This window comes from Elephantulus edwardii, unplaced genomic scaffold (assembly GCF_000299155.1).
Source record: "Elephantulus edwardii isolate Elephantulus edwardi_28Jun2011 unplaced genomic scaffold, EleEdw1.0 scaffold00021, whole genome shotgun sequence".
Taxonomy (NCBI): domain Eukaryota; kingdom Metazoa; phylum Chordata; class Mammalia; order Macroscelidea; family Macroscelididae; genus Elephantulus; species Elephantulus edwardii.
In genome coordinates this window covers 25,842,552-25,868,725 of record NW_006399771.1, presented here as the reverse complement: position 1 = coordinate 25,868,725, position 26,174 = coordinate 25,842,552, and the positions used below count along the sequence as shown (strand labels likewise).

The window sequence follows — 26,174 nt, the reverse complement described above, 5'->3', positions numbered from 1 at the left end:
AAAATTAATACTATATTTCAAATACATTTTTGTCATTTCATTATTGATGTTTATTGATTTCTGTTTGTAAATTACTTAAGTTGTTTTTTTCCTATTAAAAATGCAATATTTTATAAAATAAAGGAAAGGAAATCATTTTACCAAATTGTGTACAAATTGAGTAGGAAGTATGGAATCAAGGGGTGAATTATTAAAAGGGGATACTTAAATTGTTTTAACACAAACACAAATAGAGAAAAATAAAACTTTCATTTTATTGAAATCTGCTGGAGTAAATCATGTTTCAAGCAGCTGTGATTGATGAATTATTTATGATGCATTCTGCTACTTAGAAGTGTCCTTTAAAGTAAATTGATGTTCACCTGAAATACAATTATGCTAAGACAGAGAGAGCAATCAATCTTATCTGTTCTTAGTAAGCTTTTCATTTTGAAATTTAAATAAACTACATCTGGGATCAGACCATACTTTAGTAATAAGACTCAACTGTTACTCAAAAGGTTAAAAAAAAGAGGTAAAGGCAAAATACAAAGTAAGAGTTAAATGTATTATGACAAGGCTATATATACTTAACACAACAAAGAAAAAATATAAACTCCTTATGGAATACTTTTTCTTAGAAAACATTTTTACAGATTTGTGACAGCAGGGGTTGAAATTTACTTTAATCAGCTTTTTCCATTAGGGACACCTTCAGAATAGACGAATTCATAGAATCTATTTTGCTGGTCGTGTAAGACTTTATTCTGATCACATAGTTGGAAAAATCTTTTTTCTCAAGGAGTGCCCTCTATGAATATCAACCGTCTGGAGGAATGTCCTTCTTTATCCCCATTTCTTTGTTTTCCCCAGTGAAGTTGTAGCATGACAGTTCAAGAAAACATCTAAGCTTTTATAAAGGCAACACAAATTGAATTTGATTTCCTGGTAGCAAGTTGCTGTGAAATCATTTTCTGAATAGAGTTTTTATTCTCTTTTTCTTATCTGTGTGTATAGATTTGCTCAACAGATTGAATAATTATATTATTTGGAAAGGGTTATTGCTTTGCAATATTTTTCTTTATCCTGTCATACTTTAGTTGGTATGCAAAATATGTACATTTTCAATCCATCTTTGTTTTTTTACTGACATAGTCTGTTCAGATTTATTTTAGACAAAATATGCATTCCTCTGACTCCCATTATATTAAACTTTTATTCAAAACTTGTATTAACTTACAGCTTTATGCTCTGAACCTTGATATGGCTAATTTCCAAGCAAGGGACTCTGTGCTTGTCAACATTGCATTTCATTTGCTTTATGACATCTCATTGGTCAGATATATCTGTATCCTTCAGTACTTCACATTCAGGTTTATTTATACTCATCATTCAAACTGATTTAGTGTATCATCAGCAGTTTGGATTAGTTTACAGTAGATCTCTGTGTCAAGGTGATAAATTATCATCCCTTGTGCATGAAGATGTATGGGATACGTTTTGGAGATGACCTCCTAAGCAGACGCTCCGTGTCATGGAGCTGAGTGCTCACAGAGTTGGTATTAATACGCTTCCCTTCCACAAAACTCTGGGGAGCATTGGTTTGCATGTTGTTGAAACAACTAATCTGTTGTTGAAACAACTAATCTGAGCTTGCAGAGTTTACCTCTGCTAGAAAATCTATTAATTGTTTTTATGTTAAGGATGGCTATTTTCTGTGATGACATATGGAAGTTTATTATTTACAGATGCAGGATTCGATTTACAGCTACAGACACTCTCAAATTAGTGTGCTATTTTCTACTCTCTTTTCCCCTCACCATGTTCTCTTATTTCTCTCTTTTTCCATTCCTTTTTTTTCTTTATTATTTTATTTTATTTACAATTTTGTTCCACACATAACACGTTATGATAGTTTTCTGTTTATTTATTATTTACATCAGTATTGTATTAAATTTTTATGCAATTTTATTTTTCTGAAGCTCTTTGGGGGAAAATATTACCTTTTTATTTTAACAAATAAAACTATGAAGAAATATATTAAAATAAAATAAAAGTAGTTTAGAAAGAATAAGTTTCTAGGTCATGTCACATATTGATATTTAACTTATAAACTTTGACTCCCTATATTTTCTTCTTTTCATGATCTAGGAAAATTGAACTATTTTATCTTATTAGTTTTGTTTGTAAGATTTGTGGAATTTTTTTTTGCTAGTATAATTCATATTTGATCATTGAGTATTTTAAAATTTTGTTTGGCATAGTGGATTTTGAAAAACATTTGTGGGACAGAAATATCCTGTGGAGTCTGGTGATAGGTTAAGTTGATTGGCTACAGGGAAAGAAATCCACATGAATTTTACACAAGCCAAAGCACCATACTTTTCCAATAGAGCAAAGTTTTGTACAAACTTTCCTCTAGGTGTGCCACCCCACAAAAAAAAAAAACAACCTTAATACAGCAATGTCACTGACATACTTCTTTCTGTTTTACAGAATTGTACAAATTTCTACTCATTACTAGCATGTATTATCTGTAGGGGGTTAGATCTCTTTAAGAAACCCTGGAGACAGCAGAAATAAGTGGTACTTATACATGAACCATGGATTACTAATCTGTTGGTTTCTAATCCATACATATATTGCTCAGTGAGAAAGGACTCTAACAAATTTTTTGAGAAAAGTTTTGTTATCAGTAACTATGGATTTTACTAGGTCGGCTATTCTAAAGTATAAGCCATGCCAATCTGTTCTATACTAAATAATTCCACTCCTCTTGTTCTGTACTTACTAAGAAATTTTATCCGACCCTTTAATTTCTTTAATTTAGTCAATAATTTCATGGAACATTCTCACGTAATTTTTTTATATAACTTCATTTTTTGTAAGTAAACAGTGTATGCATGTATAAACATTAGTTCTTGCTGCCAATAATGTGTTAGCTTCCATTTTAATTCTTGATTTTTAAATTTAGGATGAACAAATTTTAAATCATGTTGTAGTTGGAACATTATATCATTCATAAATAATTTATAATTAAAACAGTGAAGTGTTTCTATATTTTAAATGCTATATATCTAATACTTGACATAACCCATTTCCTGAGTAGTCAGGACTACTCCCCACTGACTCTCCAGTGTTTTTTGAAGACTGGGAGACCATAAATTGCAGAGGAGACAATAGCCCTTCTTTATCCCATGGAGCCACTAGTAGATTCATAACAGCAGAGTGTTCCAAATATACTGGAAGTATATTTCAAGAAGCAAGACACAGCCGAATAAATAGGAAGAAACAAAAATGGTTCCCATTATTTTCTCTAATTATTTTTTTATGAAAGATATCACACCTCTTCCTCACATCTCAAGTCACAGCTTCAAATACAAAAGTTGAACTAGATAAGCTTTAAGATTCTCTCCATATTTCATATTTTCTGAATGAATCTAAGAGTTATCTAAATGTTATTGACTAATCAGACAATTTGTGTTTTATTTCTTTTATGTTGAAACCAATATTCTAAATTGTTCTTGTTTTATGTCACTTGAGTTGGAACTGACTTATGGCTGACACTCTAGTGGGTTTTCAGAGGCTTTAAATCACATTGTGGGAGATTGCTCATCTTTCTCTCACAAAGCAGGTGGTGGATTTGAACTGCATGCCTTAAGAATGGCAGCACTGCTTCTTACCTCTTGGCCACCAGAGCTCCCTAACTAGATGGGGAAAATGTAAACAAATAGGACTATGAACTTTCTGTTCTTGAAATTTCATTTAAGCAGTGAGTAAAGTGTGACTTCCAATGTATATATTATTTTAAGTGTAGTCAAATCAGGTAAATAGCATTGGTACAGAAAGTTTTTTCTGGAAATATATCTCTTCCTGCCAAAATTTAGAAATAATTTGCATTACCTTTGCATTCAGTATTCTGTTTATTTTTGTCTTTTAGTCTAGACACTATTTTTTTTATTAATTTTCTTTTGTCTTAGGTGACATTTTCCAAAGACTTGAAATTTCTTTGTGGCTTTCAGTGTAAAGTGAAACTTTCCAATTGTATTCCTAATTATCTACTGGAATTGAATGTGCTTGTGACTTTGAGAGTATTGAAGTGGCTTACATGTTCTTGAGAATCAGAATCCCACTGATGAATGGACATAGGCTATTCAAACAAGGGGAAACATTTTCAGAGACAAGAAGAACTAATTTTGGTACTAAGGAAAGCTCAGTAAAAATTCAGTCCCTATTCCAATTCTCAGTGCCTTAATATTTCCCAATAAACACAATAACTTTCACAGTAAAAGACTTATTAAACCAATCATAATTATTTTATTTCTATTCCACTCAGAATGTCAAATGGTAGTATGGGTTTATTACATCCATTTTAAGCTTATAAGAGAGATAAGATTCCTTAAATTTTAATTCTTGTTCCCTGAACTTGCCTTACAGTGAAAATTTTAAAACAGTTTATTGTTTTCTTTTTCTAAGTTTTCAGTTTAGTCAGAAATGATAGTTCACTTCTGAGACTTTGAAATTCTCATTCTCTCATTTTCTTTCTCTTGCTTGTTATTACACTTTGCTATTAAGTTTATCTCAACTCACAGGGACCTTCTGTGGAGGAAGAGAACCACACCAGGTTTTTACATTTTGCACTGAAGGTGGACAGTTTGAATGCACCAGTTATCCATGGGAGGAAAATGAGTCATTTCTTCCTGTGCAAACTATTGCCACTGAAAGCCCTCCTACGGAAAGGTCAATTGTGAGTAGGGTTGGAGAGAATTGCAATGACTTTTGAGATGAGTTTATTAAAATAATCACTTTACCTCCCAAAACTTTTGCTTCTGTTTAGGTAATTTTAGATTATAATTAAAGAGACTGTTTTTTGCCCTCATAACTATCAACAACCATAGTTTTATTATATTTTTAATGCTAATACTTCAAATCTAGTCAAGATAGGGACGTGATCTTCGATACCTGTATTTGAATGGTTACTCTATGTAACCACTTCTGTTCTTTAAAACTGCAGCAATATATTAGTGAAACCAAAGTAATTTTAGCTAGCCATTTAATGCAGAAAAGGAAGTTTTTAAAAAAGGAATCTAAATGTATAAAATGAATCAGAGGGTTATGATTAGGGAACCATAGCTAGCCTTCAGAAAATCAAGAACTTCAAATAGCACAGGAAAATGGCATCATATCTGCTGAGCTGCCTGAAGTACTTGTGGAAGTCACTTCCTTCTGCACCTGAGTAATAATAGCTTTTCCTTCTTTAGTGCCTTCCATATATCTTAGACATGCTTCTCATTTGGCAGAACTTTTACTCGTACCCAGCTAGCAAGGGATTCTGAGAAATATAGCTCCCAATCTTCTAGCGTGTTCATTGCACAAAAGAGTGTAGAAGGTAGCAGGAATGGAGGTGAGTTGCTGACAGAAAATTTAACACAGTTAATCTATGATTTCTTCTAAATTATATTGATCAATATTATTTATATTGTTTCTGTAGGTTTTAATATTAAGAGGTGAAATGCTTTGGTTTTTTTAATGTGTTTTTTTTTTAATGGTAGCTCCATTATTTTTCTTTTCCCCTTTATTTATATTGAGATGATGTGATGCTACTCTTGCCAGAGTAGACTGTTTTAGACCAAGTTCATTTATTTTTTTCAAGATTTAGTATAGTTGAAATAAGGAAAAATCAAATGAAAAATCATCATGTTTAATTCACTACATAAATATACTTCTGTTACCCATGACATTGATCTGTAGTGTTCTCTTTGAATGAGTTTGGTTAGTTAAGTCAGAGTGAATCAATTGTAGCTCTGTGTCTAAAACTTAGATGTCTAAAATTGTTGCTCTTCTAAAACAAGTTCTAGGGAATAAAATGAAGACAGCATATTTCTTTTTTTAAAAAAAATGTTTCACTTTTTAGCTAATTTAAGAATGTAAAATATTTTGCAAAATTGTAATTATTAAATTTTTGTTTTACTTCCTTCATTTCTTTCAATTCTCCTAAGGAATTATTAGTCCAGGGAATATAATATAAACAGTAGTTTGCATAAATTGTTTTAATTTAAGATCAACTATGCATCTGGCCAATTGCCTTGTCTTTTAGTCTAGACACTATTTTTTTTTATTAATTTTCTTTTGTTTATTTGATTTTACAGCCCTGGACTCTTTCTTAGCATTGATACCAAAGAGAAATGAAGGTGATGAAAACAATTGGATCACACATTACCTTTAGGAACATGAGTAAATTTAGAGAGAAATATAGTAAACAGAGACCTTCTCTTGCATACAGACACAAGTAACACTTTTTATGCATAATATGGTGCTTAACATATAACTTCATTTATGTCTTTGGTATAAATATCAGGATCCTAGATAACCTTTTATCTTATAAAATCACTTGAGGATACATCTATTCAGTATTTATAACCTTTTCTCATTTTAATACCACAAACATAGCAAAGTTCTCCTTGGCATGGTGCTGAAATAAAGAGAGTACAGTGTAACCTCTGTCTTCTATGCTTTGGTAAATTTCAATGCCAGTATTGTTGTTGACTCTCTCAGTCTTTGTGATGGTATATTGTTGTTGTTTCTGATATTGGTGACATCAAGTTGAATATGATTCATAGCAACCCTATGAACAAACAGCTGATCTGACACTTTTATCCTGTGCCATCCTCATCAACTATGACACACTTAAACCCACTGCTGTAGTTACTGTACCTAACCATCTCATTAGAGGTCTTCCTCTCTTTTGATGTCCCTCCATCTTTCCAAGCATGATGTCTCTTTTAACTAATTGCCTTTCCTAGAATCATGCCTGATATATTACCCTCCATTGTTGCATCCAAGGAGCACTCTGGCTGTAATTCTTTGTTCTCTCACCCTTTCTCTCTCATTTCATGTTGATAAGTGCCGTCAAGTCAGAACTAACTCATAGCTGACCCTCCAGCGGGTTTTTGGAGGGAGTAAATCACATAAGATGAGTTTGTCCATCTTTCTCCCATGGAGCGACTGGTGGAGGATTTGAAACGTACGTGTGTGTGTGTGTGTGTGTGTGTGTAAAAAGAACAAAACTGTATTTGGATCTGACCTTTACTGACTTCACAAATGGTTACTGAATCAATAACACAAAACCAGTATCAGTCAACATTATCAATAACACAGAACCAATTGCTATGAGATCAGACATGTCCCTCCTGCTCTTGTGCCTCTTTCTACTCATCTCAATACCAATTTTACTGATTTAATGGGTTCAAAAATCTAATGTTATAGTTCACAGATCACAGAGAACCATATTAGGGAAGTCAAAAGGTTATAAACCAGGTAAGTAGCAGAGCACAGTCAGGACAGCTTCTGAAATATGCTTGCAGACATCTCAACCTTGAACCTTGTGACTTTAGACCAGGGTTACAAAGTACGCAGGCCTTCAAATTATGGCCACCACTCCCAGTTGTCCAACAAACTTGAGCAAAGGTTCTGAGCTCTGGTTCCAATGATTTCGCTGTTTTTAGGTCCCATCTCACATCAGATTATGTCAGGTGTCTGGATCTCTGATGTGACTGTAGGCCCTCTTGTTTATTCTTTTCCTTGTGGTGAGGTTTCTGATGTAGGATCTACTCAATTTAATGATGATATTAAGCAATTGCTGTGTGGATTGGTGAGACTAGCCAGCCCCCTTTTGGATTGGTAAATCTAGCCAATCTCCTTGCAGATAAGCTAGCATGTCCTATTCAGATATTCACACCAGTCATGGCAAAGTTAAAATTTAATAGCTGGGAAGTCCTTTTAAAAAAAAAGTCGTAATGCTGATGCTGTCTTTATTTTAAAGTTTGATATACAATTCATCCTAGATTTTCTTGCATCAATTTTTATAAATACTCCATGAAAATGTTATTTATGTTGATTTAGTGTTTCTTTAGTGTCCTCCTAAATATTTGATCTGAAAGTTCTTTCACTTGGCTCACCTTAATCCCAGCCTCTAGGATGATGTTTGTGGTGTTTGTTTTTTTTTTTAATAAAATTTTTATTTTATATTGGCTTATTTATAAAAGTCATATACATTGTTTTTTACACCAGATATTTCTCATTTCCTTAACCCACACTTCCCTCCACCAAAATTGTGCGACTCTATGATTACTCACCCCTCTACTCCTGCTCTCTCCTCCTTTATTCCTCATACACATTTTACTAGTTACCTTTTTCTACAGCAGTGTTTTTAAACAATATTGGACCTCAAGGAACTGAGTTAGTTCACTTAGTATAATGCTTTCCAGTCCTTCCCAAGTTAGGTAGTTGCTATTGTTGTCATGGGTCATCGAGTCACTTGCAACTCATAGTGACCATATGTGCAACAAACAGCTCTAAACCCTGCTCTATCCTGTGCCAATCTCACTGTCTCAGACACACCCACCCCAATACTCCAACCACCGAATCAATCCACCTCATAGAGGGTCTTCCCCTCCTGCACTGTCCCTCCACCCTTCCAAGCATGACATCCCTCTCCAAGGATTGGTCCCTCCTTGTAACATGTCCAAAGTATGTCAGATGAAGCCCCAGAATCCTTGCCTCCAAGAGCAGCCCAGTTTAACCCTCTCCAGGGTGAACTTGTTTGTTTTCTTAGCAGTGCATGGTACACTCAATACTCTTCTCCAGCACCACAGTTCAAAGGCATCAATTCTCCTTCTATCATCCCTAGTAATTTCCCAGCTCTCTGAAGCATAGCAAGTGATTGCAAAGACTATGGCCTGTATCAGGCATACTTAGTCTCCAGAGTGACACCATTGCTCTTCAGTACTTTGGAGACATCCCTAACAGCAGACTTTCCCATCTCAATACATCTTTTAATTTTCTGGCTGCTGGTGCCAAGTCTGTTGACTGTCTAGCAAAGCAAACTAAAGCTGTGAACAATCTCAAAATCATTGAACCTACATGCAGTATAGTATGCCATTGTGTGAATGTACGATAATTTCTCAATTAATTCCATTGTGGTTGGATATTTGGCTATTTCCATATTCTTTCAATGGTGAATAGGACTGCTATGAACATAAGTATACAGGTCTTTGTTTGTACCCCAGTTCTTATTTTCTTGTATATATTACAAACAATGGAATAGCTAAGTCATATGGAATTTTTATGTTCAACTTTTTGAATAAATGCCAAACTGCCTTCCAGAGTGATTGTACCATTTTACAATCTCACCAACAGTGTATAAGAGTTCTTAACTCTCCACATCCTCTCCAACATTTATTACTTTCTGTCCTGTTAAACTTTGCCAATGCTACTGGGGTGAGATGGTATCTCATTGTGGTTTTGGTTTTCATTTCTCTTACTAACAAGGGATTTTGAGCATTCCTTAATGTGCTTGTTGGCCATGCAGATATCTTCCTCTGTGGAATGTCTTTCCATGTCTTTTGCCCATTTTGCAATTGTGTTATCAGTCTTTTTTCATGTGGAGGCCCTGTAGCATCCTGTAAACTTTTTATATGAGACACATCTTTGAAATGGTATTGCCAATGCTTTTTCCCAGTCACTAGGTTTACTTTTCATGCTGTTGGAAAATGTTTTTGATATACACAAGAATTTAATCTCTAGAAGGTACCATTCATCAATTTTATTCTCTCCAGGTTGTGCGTTTCTGGCTATATTTGGCAGTCTCTTTATACCATATACTAGGCCATCCAAGTTTGATCTATTCTGTCTCTTATTATTATTTGAGGCTTTAGCTCAGGTCTCTTATCATCTTGAGTTGATTTTTGTGTATGGTGTGAGATACGGATTCTGTTTCAGCTTTCTGAAACCAGACCAGTTTCATAAGCACCATTTGTTGAAGAGGTTGTCATTTCCCCATTTGATAGCTTTTATTTTGTTGTCGAGTAACAGTTGACCATAAATAGATGGGTCCATTTCTGGATTCTCAGTTCTGCTCCACTGGGTGGTGTGCCTGTCATTGTATCATTACCATGCTGTTTTGGTTGTTACCGCATCATAATAGGTTTTGAAGTCAAGGACTGCCATGCCTCCCACTTCATTATTGTTCTTCAGAAGTGATTTGCTTATTTGAGGTCTCTTTTCTCTCCAAATACACTCGGCAAATTCCCTTTTGATCTCCTTGAAAAATGAATTTGGGAAACTGGACAGGAGAGAGGCTGGACTGGGAGTGGAATGCCAAGAACAGGCCACCAATGACTGGCCTGACAACTGGAATTTGAGTAATGTCCCCACACATGCACAATTGGTGAGAGTCTGCACATGTGCCATCCCAGCACCTGTGCCTACCCTGTGCCCATGACCACTGCGCCTGTGCCTCTACACGCCACCTTGCATCTCTTCACATTGAGTCAGCTAACTGCCATTAGTCCGAAAGCCTTGGTCTGCAAAAGTTGTAAACAGAAGAGGCTGCTTCGACAGGCCTTGAACTAAAACTTCCCTTAGGTCAGAAGTTCGTATAGAAACACAGGCAGGGTAACTACCCTACTTGCATAAAAAAAAACTACCACAACATTGTTACCTAAGAAGCAGGCTACTGCATACTTACACAAGCCCAAAACAAGATGTCACCCCCCAAAATTGACACTGTATCTCACCCCCCAAAATTGACACTGTATCAGTAGATTTCCTGAAGCAATAAAGTCAATGGAACTTTCTGACATAGAATTCAGAAGAACAATGGTTGAATATTTTCTATGGGTGTAAAAACAAACTTGAAGAATTACAGGACACTGCAAGCAAAAACCAGGAGGATCTAAAAACAAAACACAATCAAAAGCAATGCAGATAAAACAAACAAGCCATTAGAGGCTCAAGAAACCATGGTCCAGAATATGAGGCCCAATGTTTTAGATGCTGTCAACATGATGGAGGGACACATGAGGGTTGAAGAGATGGAACACAGAACTAGTGAAATAGAAAATAGAATTGTCACCACTCATCAGCTAGAACAAAAAGCAGGATTAAAAAGGAAGGAAAGAGAAGAAAACCTAAGAATAAAGTGGGATGCCATGAAGAGAAATAACATGTGCATCATTGGAATCCCAGAACGAGAAGAAACAAAGGCACTGAAAAAGGTGTAGAAGAATTACTAGAAGAAAACTTCCAAGGCAATAAAGAATAAGAGACTATATATTCAAGAATCTGAGAGAACACCATGTAGAATAGACCCCATGAGAAAAACACCAAGGCTTATCATAGTCAAATTTTCCAGAACCAAAGATAAGGAGAGAAATCTGAAAGCAGTGAGGGAGAAACAAAGAGTAGCCTAATAGGGAGAGCAGATAAGATTAAATAGCAATTTCTCAGCAGAAACTCAGTGAGCATGAAGACAGTGGAATGACATATATCAAACACTCAAAGAATGCAATCATCAACCAAGAATATTGTACCCAGCAAAATTGTCCACCAAATATGAAGGAAAGATCAAGATATTCCCAGACAAACCGAACCTAAGGGAGTTTGTAAAAACAACACCAGCATTGCAGGAAACACTGAAAGATCTCCTTCTTAACAGAGGTGCCACAGAAAGTAGGACGGACCAAAGTAACTAGCAACAACACCAAAAAGAAGTTAACAAAATTATAGCAATAAAACCTAGCCTCCCAGTAATCACACTGAATGTGAATGCATTAAAAGTGCCAGTGAATAGGAAAGAGTAGCAGATTGGATTAAAAAAAAACAACAAACAACAAAATTCATCCTTATACTGTCTACAAGAGACACACATGAAAAGTAAAGATAACGAAAGACTAAAAATAAAAGGTTGGGGGAAAATATGCCAAGCAAATGGCTACCAGAAAAAAAGCTGGAGTAGCGATATTAATCTCTGATAAAATAAATTCAATGCAAAAACCATCACAAGGGTCAAAGAAGGTACTACATATTGCTTAAAGGGTCAATAGAACAAGAGGACATAACAATAATAAGTATGCACCAAATGATAGTTACAAAATATGTAAAACAAACATTAACAAAACTTTAAAAGGAAATAGACAACACCACTATAGTAATGGGAGACTTCAATACACCACTCTCAAGAAAAGATAGACCTACCATAAATAAACTCAACAAGGATGCTGAAGAATTAAACCACACAATAAACTGATTTGATCTCCTAGATATTTATAGGCCAATGCATCCCCCAAAACAGCACAGTATAGCTTCTTCTCCAATGCGCATGGAACATTCTCCAGAAGAGACCACATTTTGGGCCACAAGGCAAGCATCAATAAGTTAAAAAACATAGGAATAATACAAAGCATTTTCTCAGATCACAATGCTACAAAATTAGAAATTAATAACAAGAATATAAATTAGAAAAAAAAAACCATACATTTGGAAGCTGAACAACACCTTACTTGAACATGAGTGGGTACTAGAAAAAATAAAAAAATGAAATTAAAAGTTTATTGAAACAAATGACAATGAAAACACCACTTACCAATGCCTCTGGAAAACTGCCAAAACAGTAACCACAGGTCAATTTATAGCAATAAGCAAACAAATCAAAAGGCAGGAAAAAACTACTATTGATTCTCTAGCCCAACATCTCCAACAAGTTGAAAAAGAACAGCAAGAAAGCCCAATACCTGCTAAAAAAAACCAGAAATTATAAAAATTAGGGCAGAAATAAATGAAATAGAAAGCAGAAATACAATTGAAACCATCAACAAAACTGGGAGTTGGTTCTTTGAAAAGGTCAATAAAATCAACAAACCACTAGCAAAACTCTATAAAGGAAAAGAAAGAAAAGACTCAAATAATCTGAATAAAAGATGAAACAGATAATGTCACAACAGAACCAACTAAAGTTAAAAGGCTAACAATGGAATATTATGAAAAACAATACTAAAAAAATATGAAAACCTAGAGGAAATGGACAATTACTTGGAAATTCACAACCTACCTAAACTGACACAAATAAAAAGTGAACACCTAAACATACCCTCTACAAAAGAAGAAATTGAAAAGGTAATAAAACAGCTTCCAGACCAAAAAAAGCCCAAGACCAGATGATTTTACAAGCGAATTTTATCAAACTTTCAGAGGAACTGTCACCAATTCAACATATACTATCTCAGAAAATAGGAAAAGATGGAATTCTCCCAGGCATTCTATGAAGCAACCATATTCTTGATACCAAAGCCAGGCAAAAACACTGCCAAAATAGAAAACTATTGGTCAATATCTCATGAACACAGATGCAAAAATCCTGACCAAAATCCTGGCCAGTAGAATCCAACAAAACATAAAAAACCATAAATAAATAATATTCCATGACCAAGTGGGATTCATAACAGGTATGCAAAGATGGTTCAACATAAGAAAAACAGTGTCATTCATCACATTAACAAAGCAAAGAACAAGAATCAAATGATCCTATCAATTAATGCAGAAAAGGCCTTTGATAAAATCCAACACCCTTGCCTCATTAAAACACTCAACAAAATAGGGTAGGAGGGGAATTTCCTTAACACAGTAAAAAAGTACAGACACAAACCTGATAACAAACATTGTTCTCAATGGAAAGAGATCTAAAGCTTTCCTTTGATATTAGAAATTAAGTAAGAATACCCACTATCACCTCCCTAATCATTATTGTATTGGAAATCTTAGTGATAGCAATAAGACAGGAGAAGGATATAAGAGATATCCAAATTTGCAAAGAGGAGATAAAATTATCTTTATATACAGATCAGATAATATGATATGATATGATATGATACATATACTTACAAAACCCTAAAGACTCAGCAAGAAAACTATTGGACATAGTTGACCAATTCAGCAAAGTGGCAGGATACAAGATTAACATACAAAAATCAATCTTGTTTCTCTACAGTGACAAAGAAAATACAGAATTGGAGCTAAGAAAAACAATACCTATCAGAATAGCTAATCAAAAGATTAAATACTTGGGAGTAAATCTAACCAGAAACACAAAGGATCTTTTCAAAGAAAATTACAAAACTTACTACAGTAAACAAAGAGAGACCTGGAGAAATGAAAGAATATTCCTTGCTCTTGGATAGGAAAACTCAGCATTGTAGTTGTGCCAGAGACAATAATAGCTTCCATTGTTTCTTCCATGATTTGCATCTTCTTTTATAGCTATCCAAATAACGCCACATTAACATATTTCTTTTACTTTTCTCTATCTTTGGTATTTATTCATTGAGTCTTCATTTTTAGGAGAAGAGGAGGTTTGTTGTGTATTTTGGGTTTTTTTTTCTTTTTTTTCTCCCAGTATGACTGAGGCAGACTTTCTTTGTTGACATTATATGAGTCTTAGTAGATGTTAGGTTGTTTTAACTATATAATATCTTAGGGTATAGCAATGTTTTGTGAATGACTTGTCTATTTATGCACCCCTCTTGTCTTCCCAAATAGTGATGATTTTTACCCTCAAGAAACTGTAGCTCCATCCAGCCTCTTCTGTTTGACCTAATGATGTAGCTAGGCATCAGTATTCAAGGCCAATGTACCTCTCTTCTCTACTCTATTTGACAGTTCAGTAGCAAGTCCTTAACTTCATTTCAATTTCCGTTATGTCTGGACAAGATTTTGGATAATGGTGATCTTCTGTATGTAACTTTTTGGTCAAAGCTTCCTTAACTGTGAAACAGGTGAATATGGCTAGTGGGAAGTGGAATGTAGATGGTGGGTGTTACCACACCTAAAGGTAGTGGGCTAATCTCTCTGTAGGACCCCACCCTGTCCTGGGAGTTGGATGGGGGAGCATAAATCTCCCTCTCACCTGTGTAAAGAAACAGTCCAGTATGTTGGGTGGGTGGTAGAGGGTTGGCAGTGGGAATTCTGCCATCCAAGGGGAGTGGGCTAATCTCTCTGCAGGGTCCCACCACATAAGGAGCTAGCAGAAGGGTATAAATCTCTCTCTCTCTCTGGAAAGTCATATTGAAAGATGTATTCCCCAGTGTGTAAATTATTGTTGTAATTATTGAGATATGTAAGTTATTGATGATTTTGCATGTACCCTAGAAATCTATTTTGTTCCTTGTCATTGTGCTTTCCATAAAAACTATCCCCCACACATCTTTTGGTCATAGCTGCATCTTTTATACATTAAAGTTCATGTTGTTTAAATGTGTATACCTTATCATGGGTACTATTGAGTCAACTATGACTTATAATGGTCCTATGAATGATAGATATGAACTTGGGTCTGTCCTGTACCATCTTCACCCTCTCTGATACGCTTTTACCCATATATGTGTGTGTGCTTTCAACAAATAAAAAATCTACTTTTTAGTAAATATTTATCATTTAGTTTAGGTTCCTATAGTGCAAATCCTTTTTCTCTGTGTAGGCATGCTTTTAGAACAATTCAGGTAAAAAAAATAAGTTTTTAGGTATTTGGATATTTTTGTATTTCTTTTTTACTTGTCATAATCTTTCGATTACATTTTGCTTTTTCCTATGATTCTTCTAATAATAAATAGAAAACCTATAATTATTAAACCTTCATATAATATTGATACTGAGCTCAGTAGCTATAAAAATTAATTAAAATACTACTGTTGCATTTTCTTTTTCAAATAAAACAGTAATGTTTTAATTATTTGAGCCAGGTAGTACCATTTTTCATGTTTCTAAGAATCATCAATGAATTGAACTTTGCTAACTTTGATATACATTTAAACATTAATGAAAGAGTGAGTCACCTTCCTACTCCACCAATGTGGTTAATTTAACATCGCCTAATAAATGTTTGAATATTTTGGTTGAAAGATTTCTCTTATTTAGTATTTAGCTGCTCTTTTCTATAAGGTAACCTACAACAAGATATTTGGCTCCAATTATCAGGGTGGAAATTGCTTATGCAAATCAATGTAAAGCAATGAGGTGTGGATAAAAAGCAAAAGGGAGATATCATTATTATTGGTTTGTGCTCATAAAATTCTGATAGCCTGAAGGTAATGACAGGAGCAAAGCCATAAGGATTATTAGTAGTGAAAACATGCTTAATAACTTGTGTTCCAATGAGGTGTTATATGTTAACATGTGTATGCAGGATTTTTATTTTATATCTGCAGGCTTACATTTGAAATAATATTTTTTCCCACGTGTAAATTTTGAAATAAATGAAAAGTCAGAAAACAAGAGAAAAAAGGACAGTGTGTCAAAGTTAATTTCTTTTCTGAGGAAATAGTTTTGTCTTTTTATCCAGATGGGTACTTGATCTTATTTAAACTGAATGACCATGAACAATTTCTACTCAAATATCTTTATGCTTCACTCAAAATGCTGTATAGATAGATAGATGATTACATATAAATATAGATATAGATGATATAGATATAGGTAGATATGAAGAAGAAATGGAATCCTTGATAATAATCTTTTGTTATAATTCAAATGATATTTATACTGTCATTACTGGTTCTAGGAATTTGGATTTTACCAAATTAGCATTTATTAACAACTTAAATTAGTTAAAATTGTTAAAATTGTTGAGCATATAGAAGACAAAAATATTTAATGCTATCAGAAAAATCCCATGATTCAAGAATTTCATTACTCATAAAAAGCAAGTGCTTTTAAAAACTACTTTTTAAAAAATGTGATTGTATGGTTACTTGGCTGTGAAGTTGTATTTAAGGAGAGCTAGACACTCAGTGATTAACCATTCAGCTGCTAATGCAAAGGCCAGCAGATTGAACCCAGTAGCTTTCCTACACAAGAAAGATGTGACAGTTTGCTTTTGTTAAAATTACAATTTTGGGAAAACCTTACCAGGAATTTTACTTTGCCCTATATGATAGCTAGTAGCTCAGAACTGACCCAATAACAATGAGTTTGCAGTTGCAACTATTATTGTTATAAGCTCTAAGTTTGTAATGACTTATTGTCAGCCCTTCAGTGGATTTTCAGGGGGTTTACATTACATAGGAGAAAATTGCCTATCTTTTTCTTGAGGAGCTGCTAGTAGATATGAACCACATGTCATTGGATTGGCATTGCAACTCCTTACCACTAGACCACCAGAACGCCCTTGGATATAACTATGTGTAATTAATCAAAATGTCTTTATTAAAAAAGTGTATCATCATTTATTCATCCTGAAAATGTTTTCTCTATTCAATGAAAGACCATATATATGTTTATTGATATATTCTGTTTAACATAGAAATTTAAAGTATAATCTGTTGTTATTGTTGTTGTTGTTGTTGTTGTTGTTGTTATGTGCCGTCGAGTTGCTTGCTACTCATACCGACCCTGTGTACAACAGGCCTAAACCCTGCTTTGTCCTGTGCCACTCACACTGTCTCTGACACTCCCATCCCGATTACCCCTGTCACTGAATCAATCCACCTCATAGAGGGCCTTCCCCTCCTGCTCTGTCCCTCCACCCCTCCCAAGCATGATTTCCTTCTCCAAGGACTGGTTTCTCCTCACAGCATGTCCAAACTATGTTAGATAGAGCCTCAGAATCCTTGCCTCCAAGGAGCCACCCAGTTTAACCCTTTCCAGGATGAATCTGTTTGTTTTCCTAACAGTCCATGGGACTGTCAATATTCTTCTCCAGCACCACAGCTCAAAGGCATCAATTCTCCTCACAGCTCAAAGGCATCAGTTCTCCTTCTATCTTCCTTGGTCATTGTCCAACTCTCTGATGCATAACAAGTGATTGCGAAGACCATGGCCTGTATCAGGTGCACCTTAGTCTCCAGAGAGACACCATTGCTCTTCAGTACTTTGGAGAGGTCCCTAAGAGCAGACTTTCCCATAGCAATATGCCTTTTAATGTCCTGGATACTGGTGCTAAGAGTGTTGACTGTGGAGCCGAGCAAACTAAACCTGTGAACAATCTCAATCTCTTCACCATCCATCCCGATATGGCAAGTTGGTCCAGTGGTGAGAATCTTTGTCTTCTTGACATTGAGCCTCAATCCGTATTGGAGGCTGCAGTCCTTGAACTTCTGTAGCAGATGCTTCAGGTCTTCCTCAGTTTCAGCAAGCAGGGTTGTGTCATCTGCATAACACAGATTGTTGATAGATTGTCCACCAAACTTGACCCCACATTTCTCCTCATAGAGCTCAGCCTCCCAGATAATTTCTTCTGCATACAGGTTGAAAAGGTATGGAGATAGGATGCATCCCTGGCGTACATCCTTCCCAATTTTGAACCATGCAGTGTTCCCTTGCTCTGTTCTGACAACTGCCTCCTTGTTCAAGTATAGGTTTCACATTAGAATGATCAAGTGTTCTGGGATTCCCATTCTTCACAGAGTCAGCCACAGTTTGTTATGATCCACACAGTCAAACACCTTTGCATACTCAATGAAACACAGATAGACATTCCTCTAGTATTTTCTGCTTTCAGCTAAGATCCATCTAGCATCAGCTACAATATCCCTACTACCATGACACCTTCTAAATCCAGCCTGGATTTCTGGTAGTTCTCTGCTGTTGTGTTGTTCCAGTCGTTTTTGGATAATGTTCACTAGAATCTTGCTTGCATGTGAAATCAATGATATTGTTCTATAGTTTCCACACTCTGTTGGATCACCCTTCTTTGCGATGGGAACAAATACAGAGCTCTTCCAGTCAGTTGGCCAAGTGGTTGTACTCCAGATTTCTTGGTGCAACTTGGTGAGCATGTCCAGGGCAGCATCTGTTAGCTGAAATATGTCAATTGGTATACCATCTATGCCTGGAGCTTGATTTTTTTGCCATTTCCTTCAGAGCAGCCTGAACTTATTCTTTCATCACCATAGGCTCTTGCTCATATCTTGTTTCATTAAATTCTTCTGTGTCTGCCAATTCCTTTCGATACAGTTATTCAGTATATTCTTCCCATCTTCTTTTAATACTTCCTTGATGATTTAATATTCTGCCTAAAGCATCCTTGATTATAGCAACTCTAGGTTTGACTTTGTTCTTAAGTTCCTTGAGCTTAAGAAATGCTAAGCAAGTTTGGCCCTTTTGATTTTCTGAATCCAACTCCTTGCACATTTCATTGTAATATTTTGCTTCGTCATCCCGTGCTGCCTTTTGAAACCTTCTATTCAACTCTTTCGTATCTTGAATTCTTCCTTGTGCTTTGGCTTCTCTGTGCTCCAGTGCAATTTTCAGAGTCTCTTCTGACATCCATTTTGGTCTTCTCTTCCTCTTCTGTCTTTACAATGACCATTTGCACTCTTCCTGCATAATACCCTTGATATTCTCCCACAACTCCTCTGGTCTTCGCTCATTAGTGTTCAAAGCCTCAAACCTGTTCCTGAGATGGTTCTGAAATTCAGGTGGGATAGACTCAAAGTCATATTTCGGTTGCCTTGGATTTGGTTTAATTTTCCTCAACTTCAGCTTGAACTTGCATATGAGTAGTTGGTGGTCTGTTTCACAATCAGCTTTTGTCCTAGTTTTCACAGCTGATATTGAGCTTCTCCAGCGGTTCTTTCCACAGATGCAATCGATCTGATTCCTGTACATACCATCAGGTGAAATCCAAGTATATAACCTGCATTTATGTCCCTTAAAAAAGTTATTTGCTATGAATTGTCATTGTGCAAAATTCAATCATTCTCTCTCCAGCTCCATTTCTGTAGTCCATGTTTTCCAACTACTGAATCTTCTTCTCTGTTCCCAACTTTTACATTCCAGTCACCCATTATTATCAATGAATCTTGATTGCATGCTCGATCGATCTCTGATTGTAAGTTTGTAAAAATCTTCTATACCCTCTTCCTTGGCTCTGGTTGTTTGGGCATATATCTGAATGATAGCGGTATTCACTGGACTTCCTTATATACATATGGATATTATCCTGTCACTCATAATATTGGACTTTAAGATGGATCTAGCAATGCCTTTTTTAACTATTAAAACAACTCCATTTTTCCTCACCTTTTCATCTCCAGAGTAATATATCATATGATCATCCAACTCAAAATGCCCCATGCCAGTCCATCTCATCTCTCCAATGCCTAGTATGTCAATATTTATGCTTTCCATTTCTTCCTTAACAATATCTAATTTACCTATATTCATGGTTCTCACATCCCATGTCCCAGTCACTAGTGTCTGCTTACAACTCTTCCTCTTCCTTTGTATTTCCATACTTGAAAGCTCAAACTCAGTTGCCCTTATGTTATCTGCATGTGTTCTGCTATACATGGTATATAGATATACTATATCTGTGTACTACCTAGATATATCTAGAATAATAGATTTATTAATATAAAATGATGTATTTTGTGATTTTTAAAATGGTTTAAAAAGAATGGCTCTCTGCTGGCCTCTTCAAGAAGATGTGCTGCAATACTGAAAGCACATGGTTCTAGGCCTCCAAATCCTTTGTGAGAGAAAGGTGGGTGATGTCCTCCTATGCAATTAACTACCTCTGAGATGCCATCAGAGCGTCGGTATGAGTTTGTTCTGTTTCTATAGTACATAATGACAACACAAACTAGATATATCTATGTCTAGAGTAATAGATATATTAATCTAAAATAATGTCTTTTATACTTTTAAAATTGTATCTATGGAGTAGAAACATATTTAGCTGATGAGTGGACATAAGTAGTTATGATGGTATATGGGTAAATGCACGCTAATTTGCAAGTGCTCACACTCTTAGATTCAGCTGTCTTGATACATATTAGATATAACCATTTGATCAAATTTCTTGTACAGAAGTACAATAAACTTACTTGGGAGACAGATCGATTACATCTGTGGAAAATATCGCTGGAGAAGCTCAATATCAAATGAAAACTAGGCCAGGAGCTGATTTTGGAACAGACAACCAACTATTCATATGCAAGTTCAAGCTGAAACTCATATGCAAGTTCAAACTGAAATTGAGGAAAATTAAACCAAATCCACAGGAGCCAAATTATGACTTTGATTTCATTCCACCTCAATTTCAGAATCATCTCAGGAACAGGTTTGAGGCCTTGAACACTAATGAGCGAAGACCAGATGACTTGTGGGAGGATGTCAAATGTATCATCCAGGAAGAGTGCAAACGGTCATTATAAAGACCAAAAAAGACCAAAATGGATGTCAAAAGAAACTCTGAAGATTGCACTGGAACGTAGAGAAGCCAAAGCACAAGGATGAATTCAAGATATCAAGATACTAAAGAACTGAACAGAAGATTCCAAATGGCAGCTTGGAATGACAAAGCAAAATATTCCAATGAAATGTGCAAGGAGTTGGAGTCAGAAAATCAAAAGGGCCAAATTCGTTCAGCATTTCTTAAGCTCAAGGAACTGAAGAACAAATTAAAACCTAGAGTTGCTATAATCAAGGATGCTTTAGGGAGAATATTAAATGATCTAGGAAGTATTAAAAGAAGATGGAAGGAATATACTGAGCCCTTGTATCAGAAGGAATTGGCAGACACAGAAGAATTTAATGAAACAACATATGAGCAAGAGCCTATGGTGATGAAGGAAGAAGGTGAAGCTGCTTTTAAAGAAGTAGCAAAAAAATAAGGCCCCAGGAATAGATGGTATACCAATTGACGTATTTCAGCCAACATATGCTGCCCTGGATGTGCTCACCAAGTTGTGCCAAGAAATCTAGAGAACAACAACTTGGCCAACTGACTGAAAGAGATCTATATTTGTTCCCATTCCAAAGAAGGGTGACCCAACAGAGTGTGGAAACTACAGAACAGTATCATTGATTTCACATGCAAGCAAGATTCTACTGAAGATTATCTAAAAACGATTGGAAAAGCACATCAGCAGAGAACTGCCAGAAGTTCAGGCTGGGTTTAGAAGGGGTCGTGTTACTAGGGATATTGTAGCTGATGTTAGATGTATCTTGGCTGAAAGCATCGAATACCAGAAGAATGTCTATCTGTGTTTCATTGACTATGCAAAGGCCTTTGACTCTGTGGATCATAACAAACTGTGGCTTGACTCTGAGAAGAATGGGAATCCCAGAACATTTAATCATGCTAATGCGAAACCTATACTTGGACCGAGAGGCAGCTGTCAAAACAGAGCAGGGTAACACTGCACGGTTCAAAATTGGGAAGGGTGTACGCCAGGGATGTGTTCTGTCTCCATTCCTTTTCAACTTGTATGCAGAACAGATTATCTGGGAGGCTGGGCTCTATGAGGAGAATTGTGGCATCAGGATTGGTGGAAGATCTATTAACAATCTACGTTATGCAGATGATACAAACCTGCTTGCTGAAACTGAGGAGGACCTCATGTACTTGCTGCAGAGGGTCAAGGACTGCAGTCTTCAGTATGGACTGAGGCTCAATGTCAAGAAGACAAATATTCTCACCACTGGACAAATTGGGACCATCAGGATGGATGGCGAAGAGATTGAGATTGTTCACAGCTTCAGTTTGCCTCGCTCCACAGTCAACACTCTTGGCACCAGCAGCCAGGAAATAAAAAAACCTATTGCGATGGGAAAGTCTGCTCTTAGGGACCTCTCTAAAGAGCAACTGTGTCTCTCTGGAGACTAAGATGTGACTGATACAGGCCATGGTCTTTGCAATCACTTGTTATGCATCAGAGAGTTGGACAGAGAGAGGACAGAAGGAGAATTGATGCCTTTGAGCTGTGGTGCTGGAGAAGAGTATTGAATGTACTAAGAACTGCCAAGAAAACAAACAGATTCATCCTGGAGAGGGTTAAACCAAGCTACTCCTTGGAGGCAAGGATTCTGGGGCTTTGTCTGACATACTTTGGACATGTTGCAAGGAGGGACAGGTCCTTGGAGAGGGACATCATGTTTGGGAGGTTGGAAGGACGGCGCTAGAGGGGAAGACCCTCTATGAGATGGATTGATTTAGTGACTGGGGTAACCGGGATGGGTGTGTCAGAGGCAGTGTGATTGGCACAGGATAGAGCAGGGTTTAGGGCTGTTGTACATAGGGTCGCTATGAGTCGCAAGCAACTCTATGGCACATAACAACATCAACAACAATAATTTAGCTTTTGTCATCAGCAGTTTTTCTTCTTAAATTTCTCTGTTTTTGTATGTTTTTTTCTCTTAGAAAGTGTATAAACTGACTAAATCTACCTACGTAGCAATGTTACAAGTGTTAATTCTAACTAAACCAAGAAATATGTAAGAAATATATAAGTTGATGGGTTTTTCCTTTATTTTTAATATTTTAATAATTATATGGTGATTCTATTATAAATTATAACATAGATGTCCATAATATATTTACATTTTCCACAATTTTAGCCTTTTTTTTGTTAAAAAGTGTAATAACCTTGAGAATATATCCAACCCTCTGTTATATTTTTAATGGCATCTTAATATATGTCCAAAAAGGAGAGCATATTACTGCATTTTCTTCTGAAATGTTAAACAAGCATACAACACTTTATATAAGGGCTGGAAGTTATAATATTTTTATCAAGCATCATGAGTATATAATGTAAAAAGAAATTTAATGTTTTTAACTAAAAAACTCCTACTGCTATATTAGTGTATTTATTTTATCATAAATATTAGCTTTCTTAATAGATTCTTTTCTTACATTTCACTTATTATTTTATGACTTTTTTATTAATATGTTCTATCCATTTAAAAATTGGTCTTACACTGCTTTCTATAACTTTGTATAAATAAAAATAGTAATATTTTTCATTACTGTTGAGTTAGCACTAACTGGTAGCTAACCTTTCAGTGGGTTTTCAGAGGTTGTAGATCACACAGGAAACGATTGCCTAGTTTTTTTCCTGTGCAGCAGCTTGTAGCTTTGAATCACCTTTTTGTGTTGGTAGCTCACAAGTAAACATTAGCATACTGCAAATATTTTTATTCCGTTTTATATCAAATGTGTCAATATCATTTTTAGGGAAAAAGTATAAAATTTATTCATTTAAAGTAAGTGCAGTAAGACTGGTCTTGAATAATGTATTTGAAAAGTGGCTTACTAAAAGATTAACACCCCGTTTTTGTCAATGGTATTCTTTCTTTAGCACTAGATTTCTAATTTATGGCCTTTGAAAGAGTGAATTTGATTTAGCATGATGTCTAACAGTTATTGTTTTTGTTGTTAATAGCTTTTGAGTCACCTAAGATTCTTATAAACCATATAAAACAGATTGAAACCTTGTCATAATTTGACCCTTAGTATTATTCTAAGTTAGAACTAAAGCCCACCTGAAAAATCACTTTTCGGTCACATAGAAGACAGTCCCAAGAGGAATATGTTTCTCAGAAAACATCAACAAAATGAGAGGAAAAGGACAACAATTGCCCAAAACAAAGTGAAACTCTCATTCTCTGCTGATGAAATTGTAAAATGGTACAACCACAGTGAAAAGGCAGTTTGGTGAAAAAAAGCTGAACATAGAAATGCAATGTGACCCAGCTATATCACTGCTAGGAATATACCCCAAGAAATTGAACTGAGACACAGGCAGAGATATGTATACCTATGTTCATAGAAGCAGTATTCACAATAACAAGAACAGATAAACAGCCCAAATGCCCATCAACAAATGAATTGATGGGAAAATTGTGGTACATTCACACAAAGGAATAATATGTAGCACTCAGGAATAATTTCTTAAAATACTCTGTGACATAGGAGAGACTAGAAAGCTTATGCTGAGTGAACTAACTCAATCTCATAAAGGCAAATGCTGCATGAGACTATTATTTTTAAAATAGAAGAATAAATAGTACTATTTGTATAAAGTTCAAGGAGGGATAAGGGCAGGGAGATTCAGGGTTGGTGGGAAATCAGGGGGTCACAGAGTTGGCAGGCAGTGAGAGGGGGTAAAAGAATCAGGATAGAGCTAGTGGGAACCTGAAAAGCTGGGATGATAGTGGACATAGACCAATGATGATTAACTTTATAAAATACAGGGTAAACGAATGATTACATGAACACAGTATGAATGAATGAATATGCCAAGCACAATGTATATGATCAAATACAATGTACATGAATTTTGTATGCAAATCAATATCAAATAATAAACAGAAAAGAGTAAATGTTCAGGATACCTTTCTTGAGAAAATTCAATGTACACCAAGGTCACAGTAATGAGAAAGAACTCAGGGAGTTAATTCAGGAAGATAAAAGAAGTAATTCAAACTGACGTGGCAAAGAAGCATAGAGCATGTCCAAAGAATAAAGAAACCAGGATGGAAGAACTTTATCATAAAGAAAAAAGATGAGATGAGAGATTAGCATTAAAGTAGACTGCAAAGAAAGTTTATATTATTATAAATTTAATGAGATGTTATTAAATACTTTCAATATGACTCATGTATGGTTCAGTTTATATTTAATATTATATTTGGAGATTGCTGTCTACTTGTAAATAATACTGACAGTTGGAGGGTTGAAATACAAACATGGGAATTTGTTAGTAAAATTAGGAGAATATTTTGAGATTCTGGTTAAAGATGATGAAGGCTTAGAAAATATATCAGTAGATACACAGAGGTACAGATGTGTTCAAAATAACTTTTAAAGATAGAATTAACTGGATCAAAAAAATAGATTGGGTGAAGAATGAAGTGTGAGAGCAGAGGGAAAGAAAGTAAACAAGCTCTTTCTGAGGGTTCTGGCTTGTGGGGCTGTGACTAAACCCTGAAGGACTGTGACAGCAGGAGGCTGGAAGAAGAGGAAGGACCACCAAAGGAGATTGAGATGAAACAGCTGCATAAGCAGGCAGAATACCAAGTGTGTAGTGTCACCAATGCCAAGCAAATAACATGCTTCAACAGTAAGAAAGGAATCCACAAAGTTAAATGCAACTAAAAAAGTAAACAGGAATACAGAGAAAACAGTGTTCCTGTTAGTGGTATCTAAGTAGAAAAATGGGCAGTTATTCCCTGTAATTTATTCCTGTTGTTGTTGTTAGGTGTAGTCAAGTTGAGTGCAAGTCATCTTGACTCTATGAACAACAGATGACCCCCGCCCTATCTGGTGCCAGTCTCATCTTCACTGACATACCAAAGCCCATTGCAGCAGACACTGTGCGAATCTATCTAGTCGATAGTCTCATTCTGTCTCATCTACCCTCCACCCTTCCAAGCATGATAATCACACTCCAAAAAATAATCCCTTCTAACAGCATGTCCAAATTATGTGGTGTAAATCTTTGTCTTCATTGCCTCCAAGGAGTTTTCTGGCTGTACTCTCTTAAGACAAACGTATCTGTTTGTTCTTTTGGAAGGCCAGAGAAATTCAGCACTCTTAACAAACACCACACCTCACAGGCATCAATTCTTTTTTTTTT

At 35.6% G+C, this 26,174-nt stretch overlaps 1 protein-coding gene across 1 annotated transcript in view; it reads left to right on the top strand.

Annotated features, from left to right (window-relative positions):
- Positions 1-26,174, top strand: part of TRHDE (thyrotropin-releasing hormone degrading enzyme) — a 789,161-nt gene that overhangs the window by 556,926 nt on the left and 206,061 nt on the right.